This window comes from Patagioenas fasciata, chromosome 3 (genome assembly GCF_037038585.1).
Source record: "Patagioenas fasciata isolate bPatFas1 chromosome 3, bPatFas1.hap1, whole genome shotgun sequence".
In the NCBI taxonomy this organism is placed as follows: Eukaryota; Metazoa; Chordata; class Aves; order Columbiformes; family Columbidae; genus Patagioenas; species Patagioenas fasciata.
The window spans coordinates 52,983,371-52,996,607 of record NC_092522.1 but is presented as its reverse complement, the minus strand read 5'-3'; the positions used below and the strand labels follow the sequence as shown (position 1 = coordinate 52,996,607).

General features: G+C 40.9%; 1 protein-coding gene across 1 annotated transcript in view; it reads right to left on the bottom strand.

The window, feature by feature from the left end:
* Positions 1-390: 390 nt before the first annotated feature.
* The window catches only part of C3H6orf118 (chromosome 3 C6orf118 homolog), an 84,887-nt gene continuing 72,040 nt past the window's right edge, over positions 391-13,237 (bottom strand). The window contains 3 exon segments of the mRNA XM_071807277.1: positions 391-590; positions 3,770-3,887; positions 13,004-13,133. The gene's annotated coding sequence lies outside the window, so the exon portion shown is untranslated.

Below are 13,237 nucleotides of genomic sequence, written 5' to 3'. Positions count from 1 at the left end.
TATTGCATGTTCTGAAAAGCTGGAGGGTTTGCAGTCTCTGGGGGGGAAATCTTACTATTACTAATTCTTTCTTACCTGCAAGGATCAGGAGAACCAAGTAACAGCTGTTTTGCAGGTATTTGCCAGCCCACTCCATCTCAAACCATCTCTTGGGCTTGAACATAAATGACTGGCAACAACCTGGAGCCACAGGGATACAGGGTGAAGATAGACGTTGTGTACTCAAGTCCAGTCTGAATAAGAAGATGAAAACAGTTTCTGATCTACTTGTGCACAGGCATTTGTATCTGTAGCTGCTACAGGATTGCCCTGAGTGGAACACTTATGTCAAGCAATGTGATATCAATAAACATCACACATACCAAGGCCAAATTATACCTGGAAGGAGGATGTCAGCTTACTGCAGTTGGTGCAGCTGCCTCTTTGTAGCACTGATGAATTCAAAAGACAAAAATTCTGTAGTATTTCCAGACATACTGCTGCTGTGCATGGAGCTTAGACTCTTCCAGGATAATCACTTAGACCCTTACTTCCCAGCAGTAGCTGCCTTAGCTCCTCACATCCTCTTGCCTTCCATGCATTTTATTCACCTGAGCAGACAAGAAGCAGAAGCTGTTGCACTACTGTCAGTTTTGGTACCAGCATCCAAGCCAGAAGGATCCAACAGGGTATATTTCTGTTCTCTCTTTCCTCAGGCAGGGTGATGTGGTCACAGCTTCCCACAACAATGCCATGGCACTGCTGGGGGAAAACGGAGGGTTGAAAGAGGGATCTTGTTTTTTCAGTTCTATTTCCCCTTTTGCAACAAGTGGCAAAGACGAGGTGTCACACTGCAATGTCACTGCCTCCTGCACATAATCTCCATGTCAATTTTTAAATTAACATTTTTAAGAAAGGAGAAACCATGGAAATTCCCCACAGCACTGAAATAACGTTGAGAAAAGGAAAATACAAGTCTTCTGTTTTCTCTAAACAGCTGATTCACAGCCTCTTGCACTATTTCTCTGCATTTTGGAGTAACCTGCTAGGCTTAGCAATACTTTGTCTCTGCTTGCAGTTGACCTTTCTCTTGCTATTTCCTTCAAGTGAATGACAATTTTTCATCTACCCACTATGGTCCTAGAAAAAGGGAAACAGCTTCTTCTGCACTTGGTATTTTCCACATGTGAAAGGATTCAGAGTGAAGCTGGGAATGTGAGTCTTGGATGAACAGCACTAACTGCAGAGTGGAGAACCATTAACAAGGAGAGAAGAAAGAGGGAGACCAGGAACAATTAAGGTCCCAGTTCCATTTCCTGAAGTGCTCAATGGTACTACCATCACAGGTTGCAACTGAAGGGACATCAAGACACATCTTCCTAAGACATGCCCTTGGAAGCAGCACTAATTTTGAGAGCAGCAGTTCTAACAAAACCAAGGTTCCTAGGGATTCATGCATCATGCCTGAATTTCCTTATCTGTAATTGCAAATGCCCCAGTCACTGTTTTGTCCATGGCTGGAGCATTTTCAGATGCTGATTGCATGTAACTTCTGCTCTGCAAAGGCTAAACTAGCGTCAAGACTACTCTTCTTCTCTACTGGGTCTCTTTTCTACCCAAATACCTATCTATCAGGTCTCTACTTCTACCCTGCACAAATACAGCTGTCTTCAAATTTTTACAACAGAATCAATAGATAGTAAGAGGAAGATGTATAACAAGCAAAGTATGTCTGCACAAGGTCCACTTCCTCAGGAAACCAGTGTCAACAAAATGAAAGAAAAAAGTTTTCTGTGCAGACTACCAAAACCCTATCTTCAAACTAGTTAATGATCACTGAGTTCCACAAAATCCCATTCAGGCATTCCTATGTATGATTTTCATTTTGCAGGTGGGAAACTGAGGCAGCAAATATATTCCCAAGCCAGGTAATACCATTTACTGTCATGGATAAATGTGGAAATTGCTTGCTCCAAATCTATTGTAAAATACTTACCATGAGTTTCTCTCTGCTGTTCTGAAAACAACACTCAATGCTGCAATACTCTAAGCATTGCAGAGGACCATTTAGATCACCAATAATCAAAGTCAATTAGCATTTTCACATACCTGGAATGTTTTACACTGATTACCAGGAGGCCACAATCTTCTGTTATATCTAATGAGCAATAGAGGCCAGACAATAACTGAATTTGCAGAAGAAAATATTCTGACACTCTTTTCAGAGGTGATGTTCTGCTCCTCTAACAGGGTCATCTAAAAAGGTGTTTCCCAATAGCAGGGCACTATCTCAAGTTTTGAGTTTTCTCTAGACTTCACCAACTCCCTAAATAATAAATAAGTTAAGTACTCGTCTCTCCCACATCTGCCTCTCAGTTTCTTTTTCACTGTATTATTGATCTTACAGTGTTCTGTGGCAACACACATTGTATCATATACTCAACGCTAGTGCCTTCTGTAAGTTATGCTATTTAGTATTACTAAATTGTATAGAGCCCACACCAAATAGGAATGCTCTGCAGAGTAATAGAGCAGATTTTCCTGCTCTCAATTCCTGGTCTTGGCAAGATTTCCTTATGCTTGTCACTAGCCATATAAGTGAATATTGTCAGTGAGCAATACAGGACACAGAAGGAATTCAGCCTGCATTTGCAGACACATATGAAAGTGCAGAACACACATATTAAAGAAGGCATTCACCAAGTCAGTCACATTTAAGATGACAGAGGAAATAAAAATTAGAATCTGAAGCATTACCTTTATGGTTGTGCTCAGGAAAATTTTTTCTGAAGAAAATAGCTTTTAAAACAGACAGCTTAAAGCTTTGGAAGTTTCCTTCCCAGCTCCCCATGGCTTCATGCATTTATTCATTCAGGTGCTGCAGGCCAAATGCCTTGTCTCCTTCCAAAGGAATTCAGTGGGAGCTTTGGTTTACATGACACAGACAATCGGCTCATCACATAATTCGAAACAACAGTATGGCCTGCAGGCTTTCCCTGTGCCAATGCACAATGTGGCCATCAAACCTGCTAGTCGGGCAAACCTCCAACAGGTTTCAAACTGTGCAGAGCCCTGAGAGCAGCAACAGCATCCTCTGCACTGTCAAATCCCTCCCTTATTACACACAGTGACTGGAAAGGAGCAGGATCCACGCAGAAGGGCCATCACCTGGAGGGTCTTTTGGACTTTTTGACCCACTGTTTTGCTGGCTATCAGTTACACATCAAAGCCCTTCCACAGCAAACCTGTGAATCCCTTGGGACACCTTCATGACAAGCAAACAGGGAGGTATACCTAGACTAGCATTTCCATCTAAGCTGCAGGCATAAAGGAAGGAGAGAGGCTACTCAGATGCATCTTTGGCATGTGATGGGAAGAGGTCTGGTGAGCGAGAAAAGAGCAACCTGACAGCACCACACACACAATTCAATTTTCTGTTTCTGCCTCCAGCACCGTTAACATGAGACAGGAAGGGAAAAGCAAGCTGTCCTAACCTGTCATCCCAAACACCTACAGCATGAGGTCAGACCACACTTTATGCTTTCTCCCTGCATGATGCTTCTAGTTTCCTTGTGACCGTTTGTCTCCTGACCTGCATTGCCACAAACTACCTCACCTATCTTATCCTGCAGATTTATATCTCTGCCGTGACATAGTGTACACTATCCTCACATGCAACAAAAAGACAATCTCTGCCGAGGGCAAAGGAGACTGATAGCTTCCTTCAGGAAAAATTTGCATTACCACATGTTAATATTAGTTCAGGTGAGGTCAAAGGGAGATGTTTTACCTGTGAAGCAGAGGATATGTGTTTTTTTTGTAATGCTCTCCTCCTTGGCGTGTACATTGCACAGGCTCAGGTCAGTAGCTATAGAACATCTGTTGATGAGCCCAAGAGCACACTGTACCTGAGGAGAGATTTTATCAGTAGTGGTTTCCACTGAGGAATACAAGACAGTGTCAGATGGACAGGAAGAAAAAAAGGAAATAGGGATCTCTCACCTCTGGTGTTTCACGTGCTTTCTACTTACCACTTGTGACCATAGCTGTATTTACTTTGGACTCCTTTCAAACAAGAAGGCTCTGCCAGAGCTACTCTGACAGCTTGCTTGCTGCATCATAGCTGCAGATACATGCTACAGAGCCAGAAATTGGAGGAGCAGTTAGTCTAAGGGTAACAGACAGAACAAAAGGCAGAAGAGGACGTCATCGATAAGTGGTAGGAAAAAAGAAACAAATTGTTCTAACCAAAATCATGAAGTGAAAGAGAGATAGGGTATTAAACACAGTAGAAAGACTGAAAAAACTGTTTTCTAGCTAACACAGTGGCTTGTTCACATCAGGAAGGGTGCTCTGAGACCCAAGTCACTGAACTAAGATATACAGGATCAGCTTCCAAATCTGTCAGGTTTCCCATCTGATCTGACTAGAGCTGCCTTCAGCTGTGCAGCTGCAGAACATCCTCCCCACCTCAGTACTGCTCTTTAAATGGAGACTGTTTTGCTGAACTGGCTCTGGCCCTGTGAGGGGTGACTCTCCTCAGGGCCAGCAGCTGTGCCAGTGCTGACAGAGAAGAGCAGTGGCAGGAGGCTGCCAGCCATGCTCACCAGTTGCTGCCAGCACAGGCATGTGCTCCAGGCCAGCTGTGGCACAGCACAGCTGTGCCTCTGAAGTGGAAAACCACAGGGCTACCACAAGGTCTTGGGTTGACTCCAAGGCCCATTTTCTTTTTCTTTGAAAGGGCTTTGAAATGACTTTGTCTAACCAGCAGTCTCCAGCCACTCTACTGGACTGGGGTCTCATTTCCACTGTGTGGCAGCTAAAGCAACCTGAAGACAAGATCCCTGGAAGTCTTTGTCCCTTGATAGCTATTTTCTGAAGTCTGACCTCAGGCTGTCTATGCACACAGTGTAGATACAAGAGCTTCATATGCCTTTCACCACCTTTCAAGGTCTCTCAGCTGGTAGTCATTGCATGTGCAATACAGTTAATAGACAGCCAGAAATGAAGGTCATACATTTCTGCAGTGCAAAGTGGCCAGCAAAGTATGTGTTTTTTCTGATCAAAGAAATAAATTGGTATGTGGACATATCTCAAAAGCCGATTTCTTATTTTGAAGACTTTAACACATCAGATTTTTCTCCCAGGTCATACTTACTAGTAAAAGCTATAGAGACATCATCACAAAAAAGGTACAAAGACAAAATGTCATTTTGTTTTGTCTTCATAAAGAAAAGGCACTTGCCCACAAGCCAAAGCACGTTATTTCTGCAAGGGACAGATCTGTTCGACAGGCACAGCCTGACCTGAACAAACCTAGCTAGCTCCCTTGGGCTGCCATCATGCACCTTAACCATCTTTGTGTCCATCTATCAGACCCCTTCCCATTTGTTAAAGTACAGAAGGCCCAGCACTGGCCATGATATTCCAGACACAGTCTCACCAATGCTAAATAAAAGAGAACAATCACTTCCTTTGACTTGCTGCTATGCTCCAAAAAGATGTTGCCTACTTTTACTTTCAGCCCACAAGAAATCTAAAATGGTGTTTCAAAATTTGCCATTATCCACCAAATCTTGCACAAGTGGTAGCTGGGAGTAATACTACCATCTATTAAGGTACTATTAATCCTACTTCTTCCATTATAACTTTTTGCCTTTTTTCATTAGATCTGTTTTTTCTCTTGGTTACTGTTTGGCAGTACTTCAGCTAGTTTCTCCTGTCAATATCTGTCTCAGGCTGAACCTTCGTAGAAAATTTCAGTCAAAAATGGTTCAGCTGTTTCTGAGCACACAAGTAGAAATGCATTATTCCAAACAATCTGAAAAATTGTGACAGGGTCTGCTTTGGGTCAAAAAAATACCTCTTCCTATCCTTGTGAAAGACTGCCAAATTCTGGGTGAGTTACAAGCCTTCAAAATGTCACAGTTCATATACACTCTGATAAAACCCAGCAAGCAAAATCTCTGAGGGCTCTGTCTGAACTGGACACGCTTCATTTTCTTGCAAAGCTTAACACTCCCCAGAACGCACAAGTACAGAGCAGCTGTGTATGGCTGCTATGGAGACCCACATAGCAGGGGTTTCAGGTGAGGGCGGATTTGAACTATCATCACTGTGTCAGAGACTGGATTTTGACTGGATTTGAAGCAAATCTCTTGTGGAAACCTCTCTTTGAAGACTCAGAAAACAAATAAACAAAACAAAAAAAAACATGTACTCAACAGGAGGAATTGTGCGAGACAAAGTTTTCAAGTTAGAGATGATAGGATGAAAGATAGTTAAAGAAAGTTAAATATAGTTAAGAAAAGTTTATTTTTATTAGACAGACCTATGAAATTCCTTAGTTGCATTCTGACAGATGTAGCTGATTGTCAGAACTTGGCTGGTAGAAAATTCTGCTGTATCTTTTTGGTAAACAACTATCTGTTCAGACCGCTTATAGCAGCAAGAGACAAGCCCGGCTTCTATTGGAAACATAAAATGTTTATCCACCACCTGCTAGGAAGGCTTTTGTTACTTGAAATTTGTCTTTCGAGCTCTGTGGAAAGCATGCGTGTATTCTAAATGTATTTTCAAATAATGAAGCAGTTTTGATGCCTTAAAACATGTTTTCTTCAAAATAAATAACAGGTTTTATCACTTGAATTGACTTTTAAATGTTTATAAAAATGTTCAGGATGAAACGCCCCAGAGAGAATAAGTTTCTCAATTCCCAGAGAGCCAGACTGTAAATCCCTTACTGCCAATGGCAAACAGCTACTCACATGCATAACCCTGTGAGCACTGGTGTAATTCTTCACTGACAGGAATTAAGCCTTCATATTTCTAGCTCAGTATGGCACAAAATGGTCATCATGAGTGGATGTTTTCCCCGTGACATTCTTTAAAACGTGTGGCAAACATCCATCTGGAAGGATCTCTTATGGAAAAGAAAAAAATCACCAGAAGCCACCATTTGCTGGAGCAACAGTTAGGTTCTTTTTTAATGGAAAAACATTTCTTCAATACTAGGTTGCACTGGGTATTTTTTCTTTTGCAGAAACCTGGAATCAAGCACCTCATGCTGTACAGGCAACACAAAACAGTCAGCAGCAAGAAGTGCTGGTCAGCCTTGACTTGGGCTGAAGGTGAGTCGGGCAGAATGGGAACAGGGCACCCCGAGCTCTCTGCTGCCTGACCCCGGCTGCTATTGTCATTTGTAATGGGAGCCTGGCAGAGGAGAATTTGAAAGATAAATAATAGCATACCAGCAAGCATTTATCAGCAACAGCATCATTAAAACAGTGGAAAGGGACTTTTTTAGAAGTCTTCATCGGCTTTAGCAGAATTCTCCCCTGAATACTGGCAGTGCTATTAAAAAGAATGGATTTGTGGATTTTAGAGCCAGAGGCGCGCATTGCTAGCAATTTTGTCTGACCTAAATATACAAAATCACATACAAATAAAATACTTTTAAAATAATGCCATTAAGGTCACATAATCCAGCATTCAAAAGTCTCAAAATGGCAGTATTAAGGTTGCCTGTGTGACCTTAATTCTGTAACCCTTAATTCAGTCTCTCTCTGCGTCACATTATGTGACCGCAGAGAATGGACAAGGCCCCTTAAATGGGTAGCTAATCAGCTTCTACTTTTGCCCTTGCTCAACTTTTATCTCCAAGCAGCAGCTAACACATACCACATAAACATAGCCACAGAAATGCTTGTCATTTTGCAGGTCATTACAGGGCCAGAGCAGTGCTCTCAGTGACCCCAGGCTGCAGCACTCACAGGTGATTCAGAAACAGTATCTCAAGGCTGAGACCGAGGGAATGGGAAAGGCACAAGCCAGATATTTAGAGCCCTTTTGAAACCTAACCACCATTTTAAGAGTCTAAGTCCAGAACTTAGAACCTCTGCATTACCACTTTCAACCTGTTTTGCTTGCAATCCTTCACTGGTAAAAACCACAAATGCTTCTAGATGTACACAAAAGAGCTGTGCCTGGGCAGCAGCAATCTCATAACTACACTCCAAAAGAAATACCATACTTACTCTTTTCTGACCTCTGTGGTCCACTCTGGTAATGTACTCATAAGGAAGTACAAACACCAGAGGCCTGTCCTCTCTTTCACACCCTCTAGCATGCTGCTCAGAGCATTCACATCAGCCTGAAGAGCCCCAGGTTTTAATGTATCTTTTCACTAAAGGGGTTTGTGTACACATTTGGGTAACACTTCCATTCCACCAACTCAACATTTTGTGAGCAGCCACACACACCAACTATAGGATTGCCCACCACGAATGCTGGATACTTTATCACAGAGTTTTATGTGTCAGCACAACTACTTTTTCTTTCCAACCTCCAACTCAACACAAATTAATTTGTTCTTTCCTCAAGTACTTTCAGACATGCATTTTAGACATAACAAGGCAAATACTAAGCCAGACAAAGGGAGTCCACTTTTGGATCACCTGGTATCCCTCAGTATAACCTAATCTGAACCCAGGAAGCAGAGAAGGAGAACATCATACCCCTCAAGAAAGTCATAAATGAACTCACTTCTGTAGAAGTAGGACAAGTAGTAAACTTCTAGTCCTTTAAGTCAGCTTTGATGATTCAAACTTTTCACATACAAACCTAACTTGATACAGCCCCGCTAAAGAATACATCCCCATGGCACAGCGCAGTGCCATGCAGACACCTAAGCTAGCAAGCCTGCCATTTCCAAACAGTAGAACAAACGGCAAACACACATGCCAAATGCCAATTTCTGTTCTGGATACAGCTGCTGGTAAAGCCATCAGATCAGAGACTCTACCTTTCCTGAGCTTAGAAGCTGTCAGAAAGAAACATCCTTTCACTCTTTCCAGTGCCCACAGACCTAGACAAGCCAGAACAATTTGTTCAACCACAAAAAGAGCTCCACCAGCATTTTCACAAAGCCACAGGAAGATTTCCTGCTCTGCCACCTGGTTTTTGACTGTATATTCATGCAATGTAATCCTCCAGCTGCTGTTCTGAGGACAGGTTCTGTGAAGGCTTTGAAGACCCTGGGCAGGTAATTCCTGCGGTAATTCTGAAAGCAAAACAAAGTGACAGTCTGCTTCCTGATCCGTTTTTCTAGGAAAATTATGTTTTACGGCCAATTCTGTCCTTACACACTGACTATAAAATTAACTTATTAGCAGACTCAATTCCATTTTGTGTGAAGGATTGAGAAGGATTGCCTCCAGCCCTTGTCCCTTTAACTCTAATTATCAAGTGTATACCAGATTAAATTCAGAATGAAGTAGCCGGGTCAGGCAATCTACTTAAAGTTTAATGGAAATTAATGATTCATTGATCAAACTCATTTATGTCTAATTAAAGCTTTCCTGCATTATAAAAGACAAGGGGGAAGTTTTATAATGCACCTCACTCCCCCTCTGCGCATGGCAGATTTGCTGCAGAGCTGAATGTAAAATTCACAGCATCTGTCTTTCATGAGCACATGGTTTGGCAACAGCCCTGTAGGTTTAAAAGTATAATTATTTTAGATTACTTCACCAAATGGATGGGGTTTACACAACGCTGCCAAACACAATACCAATATCCAGCTGCACACAGCCAGGTTTCAAACCTGGCTTGTACACACCAGCACCAGGTCACAATGGTGAAGTTCAGTGAGCGAAATACCAACCAGATCTGCGCACGGCTCTTGAGCATGAGCCTCATCTGGAATAAGGCAGCAGTGACATAAAGCCTGTGAGGCGGAGGAAAGCTTCCCCTTGCATGTGGTTTCACTTCACACGCCTCTTGCGCTTCAAAACCGGCAAAGTGGCTAAGCTGTCCAAGGCATGGCACAGATAGTGTTCAGCATAAACAAGAGAGACAGGCAACCCACTGCAACGCTCAGGATTTATTTCTTCCTCCACTGACTGTCCCCTCTTATTAAGTACTTTCTAGACATCGTCTTTTATATAAATATGTGATCACACTACAATGCCCCTATTGAAGGGTTATCCACCAGAACATTACTTTTGGCATATTTGTTCAAAACAGTATAATGAAACAGGAATACCATGGCCCACTTACATACTTATCATTTTGTTAGGTGGTTTTCAATTTTATACCATTAATGTGAAAAGAAGAAAAAATTACCTTTTTACTATCTCAGGCTGCTGGGGTACAGAAAGAACTTTATTTTCTTTTTCCTCCATAATTTGATGATCGGTCCCTCACATGTTAGGTAGCATTTTACAGTCTCTAAAATGATGCTTTTCAAACTATTTTTTATGTATAGATGCAAAAATGGCATCACTGCAAAAATTACTCTGGAAAACCAAAATTCAATGCACTGTAATTCTACAATTTTATCCCTCCTCAGGTGTCTACCAAATACAGGATAAAATCAGCTTGCCTTGCAAGTTGATGGATAGTTTACAGTTTTATGTTGGATCAAGTAGTAGGCTTTCATGTGATGAAAAAATGCTGCTTTTTTTCCCCCCATGTTATTCTAGTTGTATGGCATTTTGCAAATCTGTACAGATGTCTAATGATAACCTGTTGACCTATTCCTTCTGTTTCTTGCTCGTTAAGTCCCAGTGGAGTTCATGTTTCACTGTCTTCAAAATTACATTTCTACTTTGCATTTCTGATTGTCCAATATAATTGTCCTTTAAGTAAGCACATATTTTCTCTCACTGTGAAGTTAACATGAATGGTTGCTTATACATTAAATGAATACCACTTCCCAAAAAGTACTTGACTTGCCCCAAAGTTTTGTATCTGAGCAATCATAGTTTGTGGAAGTCCAGCAGAAGCAGCAGTAAGCTTTGGTGTTTCATACTTTTTTTGCTGTAACTCTTTCTACTATCCTTTCCACCCCTGGCACACCAAAAAAACATGGTATCCAGCATCCTGCTAAGCTGCAGAGAAAACAGGCCTCCCATAGCATCTCTTCTCACTTCCAAAATGGTTTGCCATATATTTCCTTTGCTTTTTTCAGTTGATTTTTAGAAAGTCTTAACAGTTTTAGCTCACGGCTTAGGAGCAACGAGTGGCTGATCCTGTGTAGCAGTAAGTTACGACTTAATTTCTATTTTACAGTAAATTGCACAGACCTGCTGTGAATACACTGAGGTCCATTACACTAAATTGTTCTGTTTGATCCCCCATTTCTGCCCAAATACTTTGTTTCTTTATCTGCAACAGTTCCGAGGCCAAAAAGTCAGTTCCCAGAATCTACATGGCAGCCTGTAATAATGAAGCTGTTTGTATGATTTGCAGTGGAGAGGTCATTCCCTACTTTTTCCAAGGTCTGTTGGGAATGGCTTGTATTTTCATGGTATATATTAAATTTAACTACAATTAAATCAAATGGCAATTGTAATTTAATTTAGCTGCAATTGCAATTAATTTTAAGGTATCTGAAAGACTTGGTCAAGTTTGACTGCTGTATGGACTCTCTGGGTTTCCAGAGGCAGACTTTGATTCCAGAATGGTCATACATGTCCTTGGGGGGGAAATAAAAGAGGACTTCTCAGTGATCTAGACATTATGACCCAACTGCCCCTATATATGACACCACATACACTCAAATCATCTTGATATTTCAAGTAACTTTGAAAGACAGGTGAATTTATCCTAGCTGTCAGACTATTCAGGGAGAATGATAACCATGAATGCTTGTAAATCTCTATTTTGTAGATTGTTCGTCAATTCTTTTCAGTCTCTGCCTCTCACATAACTCTTTAATAACCTGAAAATTAGAGGGGAACCACACAAAAAATAGAAACAAGGACACATGACTATGACTGAATGAGGGAGAAACACAGCCCATAAGATTAAAATCAGAAAGAAGCCACAAAATGAGTTACAGCTAGCAAGGAACATAAAAGGCTCCAAGAAAAAGTTCACTGATTTCATCAGAAACACTTCTATCTTGTTTATGGAATACAAGGGAAAGAATAGAAAAAATTAGGTGCACCGCATACTGTGGAAGAACAACAAATAATGTGTGACACAGATAAGACAGAAACACTAATATTTCTATTCTCTTTTTAGAATAACACAATTGATAATAGAGGAGAGAGGAACATGGACCAGAATAAGGACAGGACATCTTAAAATTATGAAGGCAAGATAGATATTTTCAATGCAGCAGGACCTGATGAAGTTCACCTCAAAGAATTTCAGGAACCAGCTAAAGCTTTCCCTAATAATTCAGAGGACAAAAGTGTCTCTGAGAAACAGAGAAAAGTGAAGTAGCACCAGCAGTGTGCTAAAATATCATTCCAATATATATTAATCAAGTTATTTCCAGTGCTTGGAGGAATACCAGCAAGAAATATGATTGGTTACTAGGACCAAGAAGACAATAAGCTAATAAAAAGCATTAGTAAAACAAGGATAAATTATATTATGCTAGTTTAATTTGGTGTATTTGTTAGGATTATTTGCCTTAATGCTAAGTAGAAAGGAATAGATATAAGATTTATGTTTTATGCTTAAACTTTTTCACACACTTGCATGATATTCTCACATCAGGAAAATATGATTCAAAGAAAATGTCAGTGCATGAATACCTGATTTTAAAGCATACTCAAATACTAACTAGGAATTTTCAGTTTCAAGCTGGACTTCGGAGAGATCTGCAGTGAATCCAGTGCTAGTCAATATTTTCAATAATGACTTAAGATGAAACAAAACTTTAATTATTTAGTGCAGCGCCCTGCTGAAAAGGATTGTAAACATCTCAGAAAGCTAGTCAGAATCTAGAATGACTGACAAATGGAGAAACAATGATAGGAAAATCTGGATTGAAAGGGACATCAAAGGACCTTTAGTCCAACTTCATGCTTAAAGGTTCAGACCAGGTTGCTCAGAAAGGATTTCAAGACCCAACTGGTTAAAGCCGAGAATGAAAACAGCAGAAACTGCAGTCACAACCTGTCACAGGCAATGTGTTCCACTGCCCTCACTGTGAAAAAGGTTTCCCTTAAATTCAGTCTCAACCTTTCTTATTTCCACTTATACCCATTCCCTGTCATCATCCCACCTTTGTGAAGAGTCTGTCTCTCATCTTCTTGACCATCTCTTCATAGGTGACGGTGGAGAGCTGTCAGGTCCCCAGAGTTCTTTTTCCAGTTAAGTGTTGTTTTCCTTCACTTCAGTGGTCTCTCCCAGGCCTAAGAAAAATACGCAATAAAAAGATAAGCATTTAGATGCAGGAAGAAGCAGCTATATGCACAAATACAAAATGGGAAATAAATAGTGAGGCAGCCGTGCTTCA